The 16,648-nt window shown below is 42.2% G+C and overlaps 1 long non-coding RNA gene across 1 annotated transcript; it reads left to right on the forward strand.

The window, feature by feature from the left end:
* The first annotated feature begins 2,189 nt into the window (after positions 1-2,189).
* LOC101751689 lies at positions 2,190-14,730 on the forward strand. Its single transcript, XR_001466007.4, has 3 exons — positions 2,190-2,279; positions 2,735-2,796; positions 13,439-14,730. It is a non-coding gene; the product is annotated as an uncharacterized LOC101751689 (long non-coding RNA).
* Positions 14,731-16,648: the final 1,918 nt, after the last annotated feature.

Consider the following 16,648-nt stretch of genomic DNA (forward strand, 5'->3'; position numbering starts at 1 on the left):
GAGCTAACCCTCCTACTCTGCAGGTGTAAAGCATCACGTTCATGCACGAGGTTCTGCTGTCAGCTGTCTGATCATTGCAGCACAGGGGTGTGAATGTAGTCCTATGGCTTGCAGAAAGCATTTGGTCCTTTGTACCTTGAGACTGCTGAAAGGAAAATTGAATGAAGGACTAGATCTTTCTCCATCACCTTGATTCAAGAGAAATTTTTCTGTGTTTTTAATTCTGAGCTTTAAGAGAATAGCATGCTATGTTCTACATTTTCTTTCCAGAGGCTCAGGGTGTAGGTACCTGAGTTCTCTTGCTATTTAGGAGGATCATGAGCTGCAGCAGGAGGTATGTACAGCCCCTGCCGGCCAGGCACAATGGCTGAGTGCCTGGATCCCAATAGCTCTGTTGTTCTGAGGAACTGATTTGTCTTGGGAAGCTGTGATCCTCTGCACTCTGTCCTACAAGTAACTTTGATAGGCCTTACGGGGGACTTTGACACAGAGGACAAAAACTGGGGTCTATTGAAGGATCAGCCCATAAAGCATCCAGGAACAAACTATAAAATGTGATAAACAACACTACTGAGGACATTAACTTAAATGTTTGCCTAATGATTGAGAAAATCAAACACTAATCCACTTATTTCATCTCAACAGAATAGAATAAGAGTCTTGTCGCCTTCTTTGTTGCAGTATGAGTGCACTGCTGGATCCAAGGCATTCCAGCTTCTGCTCATCCAGACCGTGTCACATTATCCTCACGAAAGACCTCGTGCTGTTTTCTCAGGGTGGTAACAGCCTGGTCTTATATATCTGCTCCAGTTCTAGGCACATCCCTGTCATTCCCATTACATGCTTTCCCAGAGCAGGGCTCAGTTGACAAGCAGCCCTTTACTGGAACTCGTGCCACCCCTGAGCACATTTCACCTTCCACACTCAGCTCCCTGCAGAGCAATTATGTGATTTTAACCTCTCGTTTTCTTCACTCTCAGCTGCAGACATCAGCTCTTCTTCCACTTCATAATGGCTCCAGATAGTTAAGCTAAAGCAACATGTAGATAGCTAACAGTAAGTGAGCTCTTGGTAATACTCCAGTGCTTGTGATCTTGTTTGAAGCAGGAGGAATATATTTGTTATGCCTCCATTTCAGAAAAGCTGCTCATTTTCCAGTGATTACTATATGGCTTTAAGCCTTGCAGTGGTTATTTAATATTATATTTTCCTTGCTGAATCACATGCCACAGTGTTGTACTTAAAGATTTTCAGCAAAAAAGCCATTGTTCGTGAATTAATTTGATAAGACTTGTACAAGTACAGAGATGAATCTTGGTGTGAATTTAGGCTTTTTCACAAGAAATAATTCCTAGTTTTAAAGGCTTCTGCTTGCTCCACAAATCATTTTTTTCCCCAGTAATTCCTTCTCAGGGACGATGCCCCAGGGAAAATTTGCTTGTTGGCCACAGTCTTGCCAAGTATTTGTACTTCTTGTACATATGAGAGGATGAATCTTCAACTAGCAGAGATACTATTGCTTATTTTTGCCCTCATCCTCCTTCCCCAAAAGCTTGTAATGTTAGTCCCTGTCTGCGAGCCTTGTATTATCTACTAAAATGTTTTACAAGTGCTCTTCATGTGGTTTTACACTTCTGAAAGGTGGTATTTACTGCGCTTGCTCCTTGGCCATGGGAAACCCTGGGGGAGGCTGGCTGGGGTCACTGAAGCCTGTGGGTGTCCTCAGGGCCATGACAGGTAAGGGCACTGCTGTCACTGCTACCAATGGCATTACTTGTGGGTGTTTTTTTATTTAGTAGCTGGTTTTACCTGGAAATAAGGCTCATGCATGCCACTATGGTATGCTTGTATGTGTTCATATCCACATCTCTCCCTATATTTTGAACTGCCTGTCCGGTTTCAGCTACAGTAAGGTAGCTGGTAGCTTGGTAAGGTCACCAAGGTATTAATGATATTCCCACAAGCTTCATGAAATCACACAGGCCTATTGTATCGCCCCAGCTGAGAAAAGCACTGTTGGGGGAGTGCAACCCTAGTAGACACCTAAGAATCTACTGGCGACAGAGATTTGCAAAGGAGAAACTTTACTCCTCTCTGGACACCAGCTTTGAAACACAAGTCTGTGGGAAACCACGTGCCCTTTGAGCTGGCTCTCGGAGTGACGCATTTGGCGGCCACTTCAGTTTTCCCCCTTGCACCTTGTTTGGCAGCAGGTCACTGTGAGCCGCCGGTTGGTCCGATCAGCCCACATTGTTCTTGCTTTTTCCTCCAAACTAAAGGTACATTCACTAAAGCTCTGTGTTTGTAGTTCGTGCTTTTTGCACATTTACTTGTACAGAAAGGAATGGTGGCAGCAGTTGCCAAAGGTTTTACTGAATTATCAGGAGCAGGAAGCCATCTACAAAAGCAACATAGGATTCCAAAGGAGCAGCTACAGACCTTCATGTTTCAACTTACTTATATTTAGCAAAGAAAGGAGTTCTTAACCAGCGTAGTTCTTGAAGTGGGCACAGAATACTGCTGCCTGCCACAGGAGGTTAAGCAGCATTAATGGTAGTTTAAAAAAATCTATAAAGGATCAGGATGCAGAAAGACATGTAAGCAGTAGCAATAATCCTAGAACTGCTGCTCTCTTTTCCATGGACTCCTGTGAGGCTGGATTTGTATCACAGAGAACAACCTGTTTTCATATCCAGCTGGAATCTCAAACAACCATCTCATTTTTCCTTTGCAGAAATGAGGACAATCCTGTGCAAAGAAGTAGACATGGAGGCGTGGAGACAGCAGAACCTATGTGTAAGTGCAGTTGTGGTTGGTAAAAACATGAAATGAGGTTTCCGGAACTAGTAAGACACTTGGAAATAGAAGCTGTAGGCTGAAGGTGTTTCAATGGGCACTTTTCTACCTCCTGCCCACTGATACTATGTTTTACCGTCTCATAGTGGATAAATATGATGTTTGAAGAGTGCAGCAAAATATTTTGCAAAGGTACCAAAAAAGCCAGTGAATGATGTGATACACTTTGACTTGTCCTCAAAATGAGGTTTTATGCGCTTTGTCATCAGCTGAAAATGGAGACAATTTGTGCCTGTGAGGACAACTTTCCTATAGTATTTAATACTTAACATGCTAAAAATCATCACTAATGCTAGTATCGTGCCCTTTCCTACTCCTTGTCACTGATCTACTGAGCTTGGGGAAAATTGCCAAGTCCCTGAAAACAGCTTCTTCTCATGGGATCAGAGCTGCACAGCACAGTTTGATCCAGGAAAAGAGACAGGGTTTTCATATTTTATTCTGATGTCAGCAGCAGAAACCTTCAAAGTGGAGGAATAGTCCCCAGCTGTGAACTGGGTTGCTCAGGAGGTACGACTCCTGTCGCTTTGTCAAGCTGATTGGGGCAGGGAAGAGCTCTTTTTCTAGGCTGGGTGCACTGAAGAGGCGCCAGGGCCTCCCACCCACAGTCCTCATGAAAGAAAAATAGCAACAGCACAAAGTCCAAGGATTGTTTACTTATTTGTAGTATCTCAGCAACGGCTACTCTCTATCATCTGGTTCTGCTTTGGTGATTTCTTTTTTTTATTAAGAAGAAATGCCACATGCTGCCACACAAGTAGCTAACCTCCTGCTGCCGGACAGAGGCTGCCCCTGACGCCCAGGGAGGACACAGCAAGGGCCCTGCTCCCGACTGTTGGACCTGGCTTACAAGAAGAGCACACAGATCAGGACTTTGCAATTGTTCTTTTTTTATTTCCAATTAAATCAAGTGATCACCCCCAAAAAGTTCAGGCTGTGACACTAGGTCAAGCAGCGTCTGATGCATAAAGTAACTAAGTTCTGGAAGCATCCAACTGACTAATTTCAACATTTTCAGAAGGAAACTTCAAATTTTGGAAGTCTTAAGTCATGAGGTGACTTAGTGGCTTTCACAATGCAGCTAAGAAAGAGATGGCTGCATGTCCCTTCCCTCCATCCATCCCTATATTTTGGTGGCTACAGCATTTGTCTGAGTGGGTATTTAAAGACTTTAATTATTTTCTATGAATTAGGATGGAACTTCAGTTAGACATAATGGGGCAGCCACACTCCAAATAACTTGTTCAGGGTGTTGCGACAGTTTCCAAGTGTGTTCTCTGCCGCAGAGAGCTTGGGAAAAGGGTTGAATTTGTGTCTCCTGAATAAATACTGTAACAGATGAACCTTCTGGCTAAGGATGCAGGATCAGGGCACACCACGTTCTCAAGGTTTTTAAAGTCATTTGCTAAATTTGGTGTTTAATTTCCAAACTCCTTTTTTGTTAAAGGAATCCACAGTTAAATCTCAGTTCAGGAAAAAAAAAAAAAAAAAAACAAACAGTAAAAATCACTGTGAGTCAAAGATTGAATATAACTGCATGTTAGCATAAGGGCTCATTTGCAGAGTTAGCTAGATAGCAGGTTCTTTGATGTAGGAATCATATTATTGTATTTCTGTCCGGGACGGATAACATCTCATTGACCTTGAGCTCACTGGGAGTACTAGACAACTCCTTTGTGATTACATGTTTGTAAAATCATTCTTTCTAGGTAAAATCAAACTTAAAGAATTTTCTGACCAGTGGACCAGTAAGTGCTCCTGCCTGTAACTGAGAGACTCCCAAAACCCAGTGGAGGAAAATACAGTCATCAAAAAGAGGCAGGAGGTCACCTTCTTATCCTAAGAAAGGTTATCTGGTGAGGACAGTAGTGTGGAGTGATGAGGCTGATCTTGACAGCAGCTGTTGTTATAAGATAGAGGGGAAATAATATGCAGACATCCATATATTTGCTTATCTTTTGGGACTACCATACAGGAGCTGTGTAGCACTGGAGCCCAGGTGTAGCTGGCATTGCACAAATGCAGGGACAGTCAGTCCTAGTCTGAGGCCTCACAGCCCAGGCAGAGACCAGGTGGGAGAATAGGGGGACCACCATGCCTCCACGTAAGGCTTCTTGGCTCATCTAATGCTGCTATTCATGTCTAGCTGAGGCTACAGCTCCTGCACATCAACACTCCAACTGTGCGGCCATGTGCCAGGACAGCACAGGGGAGCATCAGAAGAGCAAGAATGACTGAATCGAATCCCAGCCACTCCCCAGGCAACCTCTGTCCCAGCCGGTGGGCAGAGAGGATGACTCCTTCCCCTCCCACAGCCTGCCACACAGCTTGCTTACAGGCCCCTTTGTCCTTTGTGCCTGCTCTCTTTGGTTAAGGGACTGCCCTGATCCAGCCATCAGGACAAGCTCTGCATGTACTGGTTTAATTGAAGATGGTGAGGAGCACAGCAGGAATTGTTCCTGAGTACTGGAAACAATACTTATAAAATCACTTCATAGCAGCCAGCACCACGACTGGCTGGAATACAAACAGCTTTGAAGACAGTGCATAATCAAAAACCACTCTGAAAAGAAGTGCTTATGTTCTTCCACCTTCCCATCCACATGCACTTCTGATCCTACAGCCAAACGATGTGTTACTATAGGGGTGAAGAAATCTTTGGAGTGAGAAGCAAACAAGGGGAACTTTTAAAAGAAAGGGAAGAGATCAGTGCTCTCCACATGGAAATATGAGTCCTTCCTGCAGAGCATGTGAATTTACACAACAACATTGCAGTGATTTTCCATTATAATATCTAAAAGCTGGTGCCTACTTTAAGAAGCACCATGGCTTAAGGTGATACAGGAACCCCCTGTATTCTGGTTTGTGCATGTGATATAGGTATGTAAGCTAAGAACACAAGCTCAGGTGGCCTCTAGGGCTGAAAATCCTCAAGCTGACCATGCCCTTCCTTACCTACTAGCAGGCTGGAAATGATGCTAACAGATCACTGCTTTTCTGCATTTTCCAGGCAGATTTGGATAAAAACAAAACTAAACCGTTTGGTGCCCTTGTAGTCCCAAGTGTTGAACTTGTCTTTTTGAAATGCTATGTCAACAGCTCTTCACTAGCAGGCCCTTTATTTTTATTGGCTTCAGTTCTCTGGCTAGTGTTGACAGGTTAATTTACAGTAACAGTAAGAGTCACCTTTACTTGCTATACTAGAAAGTGCAACCCGCCCTGTTCTTGAATGCCGTGCTCTCAAGAGCAGGAATATGGATAGCAAGTGAGTGCTGCCTTGCAGTCTTGTGCAGGCACTCAGGGACTTGTACAAAGGAGTGCTCTTTTGGTGAAATAATTTTTACCAGCATATATGACTGGAACAGGAATGGTTGCAATTATTTCTTACTGTGCTTGTTAGAGAGGACATATGGGAAGATTAGCCTCAAGAATGTCACTCTTGGACATAGTCTTCCTATGAGTACTACACCACAGGTTTTTCTTTCTTTCTTTCTTTCTTTCTTTCTTTCTTTCTTTCTTTCTTTCTTTCTTTCTTTCTTTCTTTCTTTCTTTCTTTCTTTCTTTTCCTTCTTTCTTTCTTTCTTTCTTTCTTTCTTTCTTTCTTTCTTTCTTTCTTTCTTTCTTTCTTTCTTTCTTTCTTTCTTTCTTTCTTTCTTTCCTTCTTCTTCTTTCTTTCTTTCTTTCCTTCTTTCTTTCCTTCTTTCTTTCTTTCTTTCTTTCTTTCTTTCTTTCTTTCTTTCTTTCTTTCTTTCTTTCTTTCTTTCTTTCTTTCTTTCTTTCTTTCTTTCCTTCTTTCTTTCTTTCCTTCTTTCTTTCTTTCTTTCTTTCTTTCTTTCTTTCTTTCTTTCTTTCTTTCTTTCTTTCTTTCTTTCTTTCTTTCTTTCTTTCTTTCTTTCTTTCTTTCTTTCTCTTCCTTCCTTCCTTCCTTCCTTCCTTCCTTCCTTCCTTCCTTCCTTCCTTCCTTCCTTCCTTCCTTCCTTCCTTCCTTCCTTCCTTCCTTCCTTCCTTCCTTCCTTTCCCTTCTTTTCAATACATCAAAGCTTACTGCAAGAAATTCCCCTTGGTAACAGATAGTTAGTGTTAAGTAGGTACCAGAAAATAAGTTCTGTGGGATGTACTTAGACAGTTTCCCTTTTTGTTTTCCTCTCCTCTCCTCTCCTCTCCTCTCCTCTCCTCTCCTCTCCTCTCCTCTCCTCTCCTCTCCTCTCCTCTCCTCTCCTCTCCTCTCCTCTCCTCTCCTCTCCTCTCCTCTCCTCTCCTCTCCTCTCCTCTCCTCTCCTCTCCTCTCCTCTCCTCTCCTCTCCTCTCCTCTCCTCTCCTCTCTTCCTCTTCTAAGAGTAATCCTAGAAGGCAGAATGGGAAGGGAAATTTGAAGTTGAGAGAAAATACATTTCTTTCTAGGCCATAGTTACACAGTTGAAGGTCTTTCTTAGGGTAGTCTGATGTGGTATGGATTGTGAAGAAGCCACGAGAGAGATGATACAAAGTGCATACACTGGAGAAGAAGTATTTGGGGCAGTTAAGGGAAGCAGATCAGTGCAATCGAGAGGGACGATAGCTAATGTGCAGACCAACAGGAAAACTAATTGGATGCATCACAGGAAAACTAATAAAATCACAGTGTGTTTCTGAGTTCTATTTCTATAGTACTGGAGTTTTTGTTTTGTTTTCTTTTTCCAGAGGATTACCATATAAAACAAGTGAATAAATGGTATTTTAAACATAGAAGTGTCAAATATAAAAGTTCCAGATTCTTGCAGTTATGTCCCTGTATAAATCAGCCACACTCGAGCACTATTTACCCAGCAGGAGGAAGCACCAAGGCTGGACCAAGACTGGACTTTCTGTTTTTTCTCCGTTAGTGGACACTGAGCCACCCCTTGGACTTAGGTGTTCTATTTTGTCTTCATGGTCATCACAGATACAGAAGATACACTTTTGGTACTGTGACCATATTGAAGTTACCATTGGTTACACTGTTAAAACGCTCCTAGAATTTTGCAGTACATACATTTTCCAGGCTAGCCTTCACTCTTGCTTTTACTCACTCCTGACATAGCAACAGAAACCTCGGTAAAAGCTTTCTGAAAAGCTTTGGGATCTTTCTGCTGCACAAATTTAACATCTCTGTCTGTCACCAATCTGTTCTCATCAGCCAGCCCTTTGAAAGTCATTATGGCACCTCTCCATCCTGCTGGCTCAGTTGTGGATCAAGATCCCAGAAACTGTTAGAAGTTCCCACCAGCCTCGAGAGTCACAGCAAATCAGAAAGAAAGCAGATGGGAGGAAGGAATGTAAAATCATTCGGAGATACATTAGGAAAAGTGTATCTGAGCTTTCTCTGGTTTCACACAGATTTTTGTGAACATACATATGTATATATGCAGAGTCACAAAGAAGTACTGCTTCTTTGTAATTGAAACATACTGCTTCTCAGTCATCAAAATAATCATCTCTACAACACACTTGTTCAGAATAGATGTATTTCATTTACAGAAAATAATTATTTTAATGATTAGGATGCCCAGCAAAGCATGAAGGTGTCATGTTCAACTAATGTTACGTAACACCTGTTGTCTCTTTTAGTTTAATTTTATTTTCCTCTTTTCGTCTTCATATAAATATTTGACTTCCAGGATGATTTTGGGAATAAATATATTGAGATAGGAAGTATTCAGATATTACAGCAGTGATGACCAGGAAAATGATATACTCAGCCAACCTCCTTTTACTATTAGATGACACATATACATGCAACGTATGAACGATCTGCTGAAAATCAGGACTTCATGTTGCCCAGAGGTGAAAATCAATACAGCAAAACGGAGCTTATTGAAATGACTATTGCAGATTTCAGCTACTTTTTGCTGTGTCTGAAGCATAGGTAATGAGATTTCCCCCAGTTCATTATCCCAGTATTAGTAAGCTGTTCCTGAACCATGTGTTAGACCCTACCAGCAGTATCCTGTAGCATCAAAATCACAGTAGGTAGCTTTCCAGTTTACACCTTGAAATACTAAGGAACACCACACAAATGTTGCTCTTCTTTCTACAGTGAAGACAGCACATGCTTTTGAATTTCAAAATATTGCTGACTTTTGCATGGTATCTATAGGCTTTGTAAAAGAACTGTGGGAACACCTGGCTGTTGCTGAGCAAGAGCTTTGCATTAGCTGAGGGTATTCATTTTGAGTTGTCTGGGGAGAAATGAAGAGCTGATTTAGAGAGGATTTTGAGCACCTTCTCCTTGAAAATCAGGCGTTTTTAATATATTTTAACACAGACACGGGCAAACTGAGAGCCATTCTAAGCCACAACACCTATGAAAGTAACATGCAAGAGAACAGATTTAGGAGAAAAAGATGGTGTACAGTAGTGTCATGAAATCAGGGAGGCTGAGAGCAATGATGTGCCATGTAGAAGAGCCACCATAGAGCCCACATGGGCTTATAAAGGCAGAAGTCTCCTGTACTGCCCTACTTTGCTGCTGCAGCCCAAGCCAGGCGCCTCTCTTTTTCTGCTGCCAATGCATGAAGACGTTCCCACAGCCTCCCTTGAACTGCTGTAATCCAATCCTTGTGTGATAGCCACAGACAAAGGCAGGGACAGAGACACAGAATCGGAAAACCTCTTCTCCTTTCAACCACAGTCTGTTTTCATGCTGCATCTTGCTTGCAGAACAGCTGAATGAATGACAGAGAGACCGAGTTAAGAACACATCAGCAGTAGAGGATGCCCCTTGCCATTGAAACCGTATGCACTGAGGGCTAAGGCAATTACAGAGCTGCCTTATGCAAAGCCATTGTAGATTAAGAACGAACAATGTTTCCAGCAATTACTCCACATCTCTCATCCAAGGCCTACAGGGGCACAGGGTGTGATATAAACAGACAATCACTGTAAGCTCTCAGAGCAGCACTGAGATGAGCAGGGTCTGTGAATCGATATGTGTGATTCTGTGATTCTGTGATTCTGTTGTTGCCGTTACCACTGCTTTCATGAGCAGATGTGGCCTGAGCAGAGCAGAGCACTCCATCATGCAATTTGGATACATGTTCAAATGTTATGTTCACAGTCAGACCAGGAGACTGACTGGTTGAAAATTAAAACCTGTTATACTCCTGTTGGAGGGCTATATCCTCCTTATGCCCCTATCCAGCAGAGAGGAGAGGCTGGCTGGGTAGTGTTAGACTAATGTAGTTAAATTATTTCCATGAGCTGAAAAATGGACTTCATAGCCAAGTCCCTAGTTTAGCAATCTATAACATCTGTGACAGATTTTTAGAGTGAATATCTCTGCCCTGTTGGCTTCCAAGCAGCAGAAATGTGGCACATTTTTCCTTTCTTGATGAAACATGGTATCTGTAGCTGTAGCCCAGTGAAGAAATGAAAAAGTGATCAAAATCCCTTGCTTGGAATATAGCTGGTGCTCTTCCACAGGAGCAGTTCCATCTCCAGCCAAAGTGAGATCCACTGTTTTGTTACAGGGACAAGGGGGAAGGTGCTTCACAAACTTCCTAGTGCCTGCTCTGAAGCTGCTTATTCCCTCAGCCAACAAGCCCAAACAGTTAAAAGAGTGTTTTCCATCAGCCAGAGACCTGGTATTACTTACTTCCCTTCTCACTAACACTGTGGTGCATGAGAGCAGTGCCCTGGTACTAGCTTCAGTAATTCTGTGCTTTTCTTGCTGGTGGAAAAGTGCTGGTTCTGATCTCTTGCACCTCACTTCCACATTCTTTCCACCTCATGGTGTCTCAGGCAGCAAGTGGGGGGTCACAGCTCTGCTTGCACCACTCTTAAAAGTTTTGAGTCTGCATTCCTGTCTTGAAAGCATCAGTTGAAGTATGATATTACAGCTTTCAGATATTCATACTCTTTATTAGACTTCTTATTTGTTGCAGAATAACATGATTTTGGTGAACTGCATGGTGGGAAACATAACAGTCTTCATTTAGATAAGCACTCCAGCCAGTGTATCAGGTCTAACTAACCCACACCAGAAAGACACAAGTTCCTACTCAGCAGGAAAGATTCACTGGGTGAGGGCGGCTGGGCAGGGTGCACAGATGTGACCTCTTGAGCACAGCAGCATCACCACCACTCTCCCTGCCTGTGGTTCCCCAGCCCTATCACACTGGACATACAAGCCCTGGTTGGGAGGGTCAGAGCTGCAGCTCTGCTAGCTTCCCTTTGCTCCCAGCAGGGTCAGCAGAGGCAGTGCCACAGTCACTGTGAGTTATGCTCATACTTAATTGGTGGAGAGTTTTAAATGTCAATGGCAATCCATGTCCTCTTCTCAAATGCCACTAGATTCCTTTATTACACAAGAAATGTGTAATAAAATACACATAAAACAAAAACAAAAACTCCCATATTTTTTTTCAAGACAACATTATTACGTTCGTATATTTCACGTGTCTTTGCTCTTAACACAATTATTTTAAGTGATACTTAGTTTATTAGGAACACAAAGTAAAAACTGCCATGTATGACTTAGGCTTTCCAAAAGTAGTTATAAACAGCTATACTAATTGTTTTGTTCTTTTAAAAGCTGTGGGTCATGGCAACACAGCTGTTTTTGCTGTGACTGGTTGCCTTAGCCTTGGACTAATGTCATGAGGGAAGTTTTTCAAACCTGCTATGAGCAGCTCGTGCATGGTTATTCAAACATTTTATCTGCCTGCTGTGATCCACTCAGAGATTGGATATATGGGGATTTATCTGTGCTTTAAGACACACACCTCTCCTTCTTATAAGCAACCCATGACACATTTCTCCTTGATCATACCTATCACATGTGGGACAGGACAAATTTGTTCATCAACAGAAGGTTCCTCTGAAACCTTTCTAAAAAGCCTTCTGCCCTGAATTGCCAGCCATGAGTGACTCATGAGGACAAAACAACTTGTTGCTTGTCAAAGGCATTCATAAAGAAGGAAAAGCCAACTTAGTATTTTAGCGCCTCAGTATTACTTAACAAAGAATATTTATTTCAGTATTTAATGCAAAAACTCTCTATCCAATACTCTCCTGTAGGACAACAGACCATGCTTTCATTAGCATGAGTTATCCTCAACAGTGCCAGGGGCCTGTTGAAGAGGCATGCAGTCTACATTTGGCCTTGTGTCACTCCTTGGCCTGTTAAACTGTAGAGACAAGGGCAGGCTTTCCAAAACCGTGTATCGTGAATCAGAAGAATATCAGCATTCACTGGCAGAACTAACAGGGGAAATCAAAGGAATTTGAACGTGGTGCATTAGGCCGCAGCAGCTGGGCAACACTCAGGCATTCACAGACATCGTGGTTGCAATATCTGTGGGAGTGCTTACACTGAGGGTGCTACAGACTATTCTCTATGGGGCTCTGCACTCGTGGGGTTGGGCCCAGATCGGGAAAAGCCTCCTATGGCTGGTGAGGCAGCAAGACGCTGTCACTAAAACCCAGAGCCAGTACTAGAGTGCTGAAATGCAACAGCTGAGACTTAAAGCTCAGCTTATAAAAAATTATGTCAGCAAACAAAGTCAAATAGTGGTCAGGGCTTGTAGATGCTGTCCTTAAGTTGCACCAGTGGAAGTTCAGGTTGGATATTAGGAATCATTTCTTCTCAGAAAGAATGGTGAGGTATTGGAACAGCCTGCTCAGGGAGGTGGTGTAGTCACCATTACTGAAGGTGATCAAGGAATGTGTAGATGTGGCACTGAGGGACATGGTTAGCAGACACAGTGGGGATGAGCTCGTGGTTGGACTACATGATCTTTGTGGTCTTTTCCAACCTTAATGATTCTATGATTCTATGTTTCTGCACCAGGCATGATGGTGAAAACAGAAGATAAACTACCATGTGGCTGTTTTCATAACAGTTAAAAAGAAACATGTTAGATCTCGTGTTGAACCAGTATGCAGTAATCCAGCTCAATATGTACCCTAAAAAACAGCCCTCTTGCACAAGTCACTATGAAAACCTTGCCTTACAAAGGCAGACAGATTTGTTTTTCTTTCCAGGACATTTCTTCCTTACTACTAATATGTAGAGCCATCTAAATCCCAAGGTGACATCTCCTCTGTTTTTTTGTTAGGGTTTTTTTTTTTTTTTGGTTGGTTGGTTGGTTTTTTTTTTGCATTATCTTTTATAACTCCATATGTTTTTATTCTTCATATAATTGTCTGATCTCTTTTGCAAATGTTAACTCTCCTGAAAGCACTAATGACTGACAGAGTCTTCCAGCTCGCAGGTACACTGAGTGGGCTTTTTATTTTATCGAGGTCTTCCAGAAGGTATCCCAGGCTTCTTCCTGACAGTTCCAATAACTGCAAAATTTCTTGGATGTTATCTGAAAACTACAACTTGCTGTGCTTTACCTCTGTCACTGCTTAATATTTAACCTCCAAAAAACATCAAGCTCACTGATTTAAGAAGAGAGAATTTTGGAGAACCCTTCACTAAACTCGCCACATTGAAAAATGACCCTTTATCAATCCTAGCTTTTTCTTACTCTGCTGTTTTTGATTTGTAACAGTTATTTTGTGTGGTGCCAGGAGAATAGTCTTATGCAAGATTGTTCTGTTTGCTTCTATCTTTCAGTTAAAATTACGTCAGTTCTGGAATAGTATTCATCTGCTGACCTGGAGGGAGATGCATGTGTCCATCTGGTATGCAGAGATCATTGCCCCACATCTTGGCATCCACTTGCTGCAATTTATTGATATGTTGGATATTTCCTCTTCTGATTCTTTTACTGATCTTCTGAAAGGGCCTATATTTCTAATGCAGCAGTGACAAGAAGTGTGTCACGGTACTCACAAAAGGGAGTCCTGCAATTAGAATTTGGTGAGACAAAACCCAGCAAAGGACCTAGAACACCACTGCCTTCATTGCACCATTCCAGAGCCCAGAGGAGGGACGATTGGCATTACCCATGAACAATAGGGACAAAGGCAGCCCAAACGAGAATGATAACCTGTGGCATGTTTGGCTCTCCAGAAATGAGTGATGAATGCATTCCAAAGAGGAGTAAAATAAACTGGGACAGATCTTGGGACTATTTTTAATGTGCATCTGCCTATACACTGAATTTTGTTACCTGAAGAAACTGAGGGATCTCTATCATTTGGGATCTTATCTTTAAGATTCCATAAATGTGCTTGGAATCATATGGGTTTCCCATGTGGATGGGTCAGAAGACCTCCAAATCCTATAATCTGTCTGTCATCTAAAGGCCTGCTCATGATGTTCTTGCAATGCTACAACAGTGACTTGTTTGGAAACTACTTATTTTAAACTCTCTTAATGGCATGACAAGAAACTCTTGTAGTGGCTGTGCTCTTTCCTAACGTGGAACCTGGGTTGTTCCACTTAAAAGACTTGTTGCTATAAAATTATTCTTTTGTGTAACAGGGTACAATAACACCAACTCTGTGATTCCTTTGACTATCTATCAATTTCTGATACTTTGAGAGCTGGCGTACTGCTCTCTACTCTCCAGAAAATTTGGCTAACTTTGTGCAGCAGTATATTGGCCTTTGAAAATTGGCTTACAGTTAGCAGACAGAAGCAGGGTCAGAATTAGTTCAAAACAAATTAATAGTCAGAAGTTCTAACTTGCTAAGCTGTATGCAGTCCACTCTTCAAAGGATATTCACCGATTGCTGTAATTGCTGTCTTTAAGGTCTTCCAAAAATCCATGGACATGTTAATTAATACTGTTGTAGATATATGTGAAGGTATTTGACCTGAGAATTTAATTCTACAGTTTAATTCCATAATGATTGTAAATGGTAAGACTGCTGCATATTTAAAAGAACATTATTGTGAATTTAGCTAGCTGTTGGCAGTTTAATAGTGACTAACAGATATTAAATAAGCATGAAATTCTAGTGGTGAATGACATTTTTTACAGAGGCAAGGTCTAGAAGCTGAAGGCAAGAGAAAATGCTGCAGCCATCCATGGCGACCTTCCTTTTCCCCAGCATTTTACAGTTTGTACAACTTTCCCAGCACCAGGGCAAGTCGGGATTGGTAGAAGGGTCTTCTTCTTGCAAGTGTGGATGGCACATAATGAGCCTGGTGGGACTGGAATTCCTTGATTTGCTCAAGTCATTGACACCTCCCTTGTTGATGTCACTGGCAGCAGGGTTTCCCCAAAGATCTGAGTTCTTCAGCTGCTCAGAGTTAATCATATCCTCCAGTAGTTGTAGTGTGAAGGCAGAGGTGTGTGAATTCTACCCTTTCCCTTGACAGAGATTTCTTAGAAAAAAAATAAAGGATGTCAAAAGAAATCAGTTGTCTAAAGAAAAGAAAAGAAAACAAGTTGATCCTTTCATTGTTACCATTCAAAAGCATCTCTTTGTTTTCAGAACAAAACTGGTGGCAAGTGACTTCTTTTTCCACCCTGCGGTGGCTATATAAATTTCTGCTACTAAGAGACAAACATCACTGATTTGACCGACTTATTCAAAACAGGTCACAAAGCTGCAGCTTGTTGTGTCAATTCTCATCGTATACTGATGTGACAAGTTTTATGAATAAAATATGGGCAGTTGCTGTCTGAGAGGATGCCACATCTTAGCTACCCAAACCCTCTGTCCTTGAAGAGGGAAGCTTTGAAAAATTAGGACCATGTTTCAATCCAGGCTGCACAATATGCTTTTCAACAAAGTGTAATATATTGTGTTTAGCTGAATAACTTTCTTCTCCTCTTCTCCCCTTCCCCTGTCCCTCCCCTACTACCAAAAAAAAAAAAAAAAAAAAAAAAAAACCAAACAAAAACAAAAACCCCAAAACCCCAAACAACAAAACCCGTGGCATCTTAAACTAAAGCACACTTCAGTCGGTCTCCCTGGGTGTGCTCTGTGCCAGCAGCCACAGCGTTTCTTTCATCTTGGCTTCAAAGTGGTGCTGAGAGGGGGAGGGGGCATCTAATGAAAGAAGGGAAAACAAACAAACAAACAAACAAATGCAAAACGAGGGAGGAAATGAAAAATAGCAGTCTACCTTTCAAATCTGAGTGTCGCCTGCAGGCACACTCTGCAGTGGATGTTACACTCAGCTTCAGCCCCTTGTACTTTTTTTTTGTTATTGCCTCTTCCCATGCTGGGAAGATTCTTGTCATCCCTCACATATTTTATCCGGAGAAAAGGCTGCCCTGCCCTGTGCTTGGTGATTGAGGCTGTGCCCCTGGTGTGCCACACTATCAGTGGTTCCCAAGGCTGCCTAGCCTGGGAAAAGCTGCGTGGAAATGGTCCAAAATCAGCATTACATGCATTATTGTTCTTACTCTCTCTGATTAGAGTGCACACAATGAAAACAACAGCAACAGCCTCATTTTCTAGCCCTCCTCCCAACACAAGGCTGTTCTTAGACTGTTTTTCTTTCTCGAAGTCTTTACAGAAATTAACTGCTTCTGTGCTGGTAGATCCCAGGCACTCCAGCTGCTTCTTGGGAAGCCTCAGAGCACAGCCTGAGTGAGGGCAACATTTTCATATGCATACAGTTGGCTTGGGAACTAAAATCCTTTATTTTAAAAGTGAATTTGTATGTAGGCTGCTTCATGCAGTGCTGGAAATGCACCACTGAAATGCTGTGGTGATACGCACAGCACAATTCCAGCAGGATGAAACATAATAAATATATTTAGGCATTTTTTGCATTGTATGCAGAATGCCTATGCATGCATCGTATTAAATGCTGGATGCAACATACACAATGTCCCAGCAGTGAATCACAGCACCTGTGTTGTCCCAAGTTTGAAACACTGCTGCTTTTTGACTTACTCCCTGGTCAGACAGCTCTTGG

Source organism: Gallus gallus, chromosome 3 (genome assembly GCF_016699485.2).
Source record: "Gallus gallus isolate bGalGal1 chromosome 3, bGalGal1.mat.broiler.GRCg7b, whole genome shotgun sequence".
Classification (NCBI taxonomy): domain Eukaryota; kingdom Metazoa; phylum Chordata; class Aves; order Galliformes; family Phasianidae; genus Gallus; species Gallus gallus.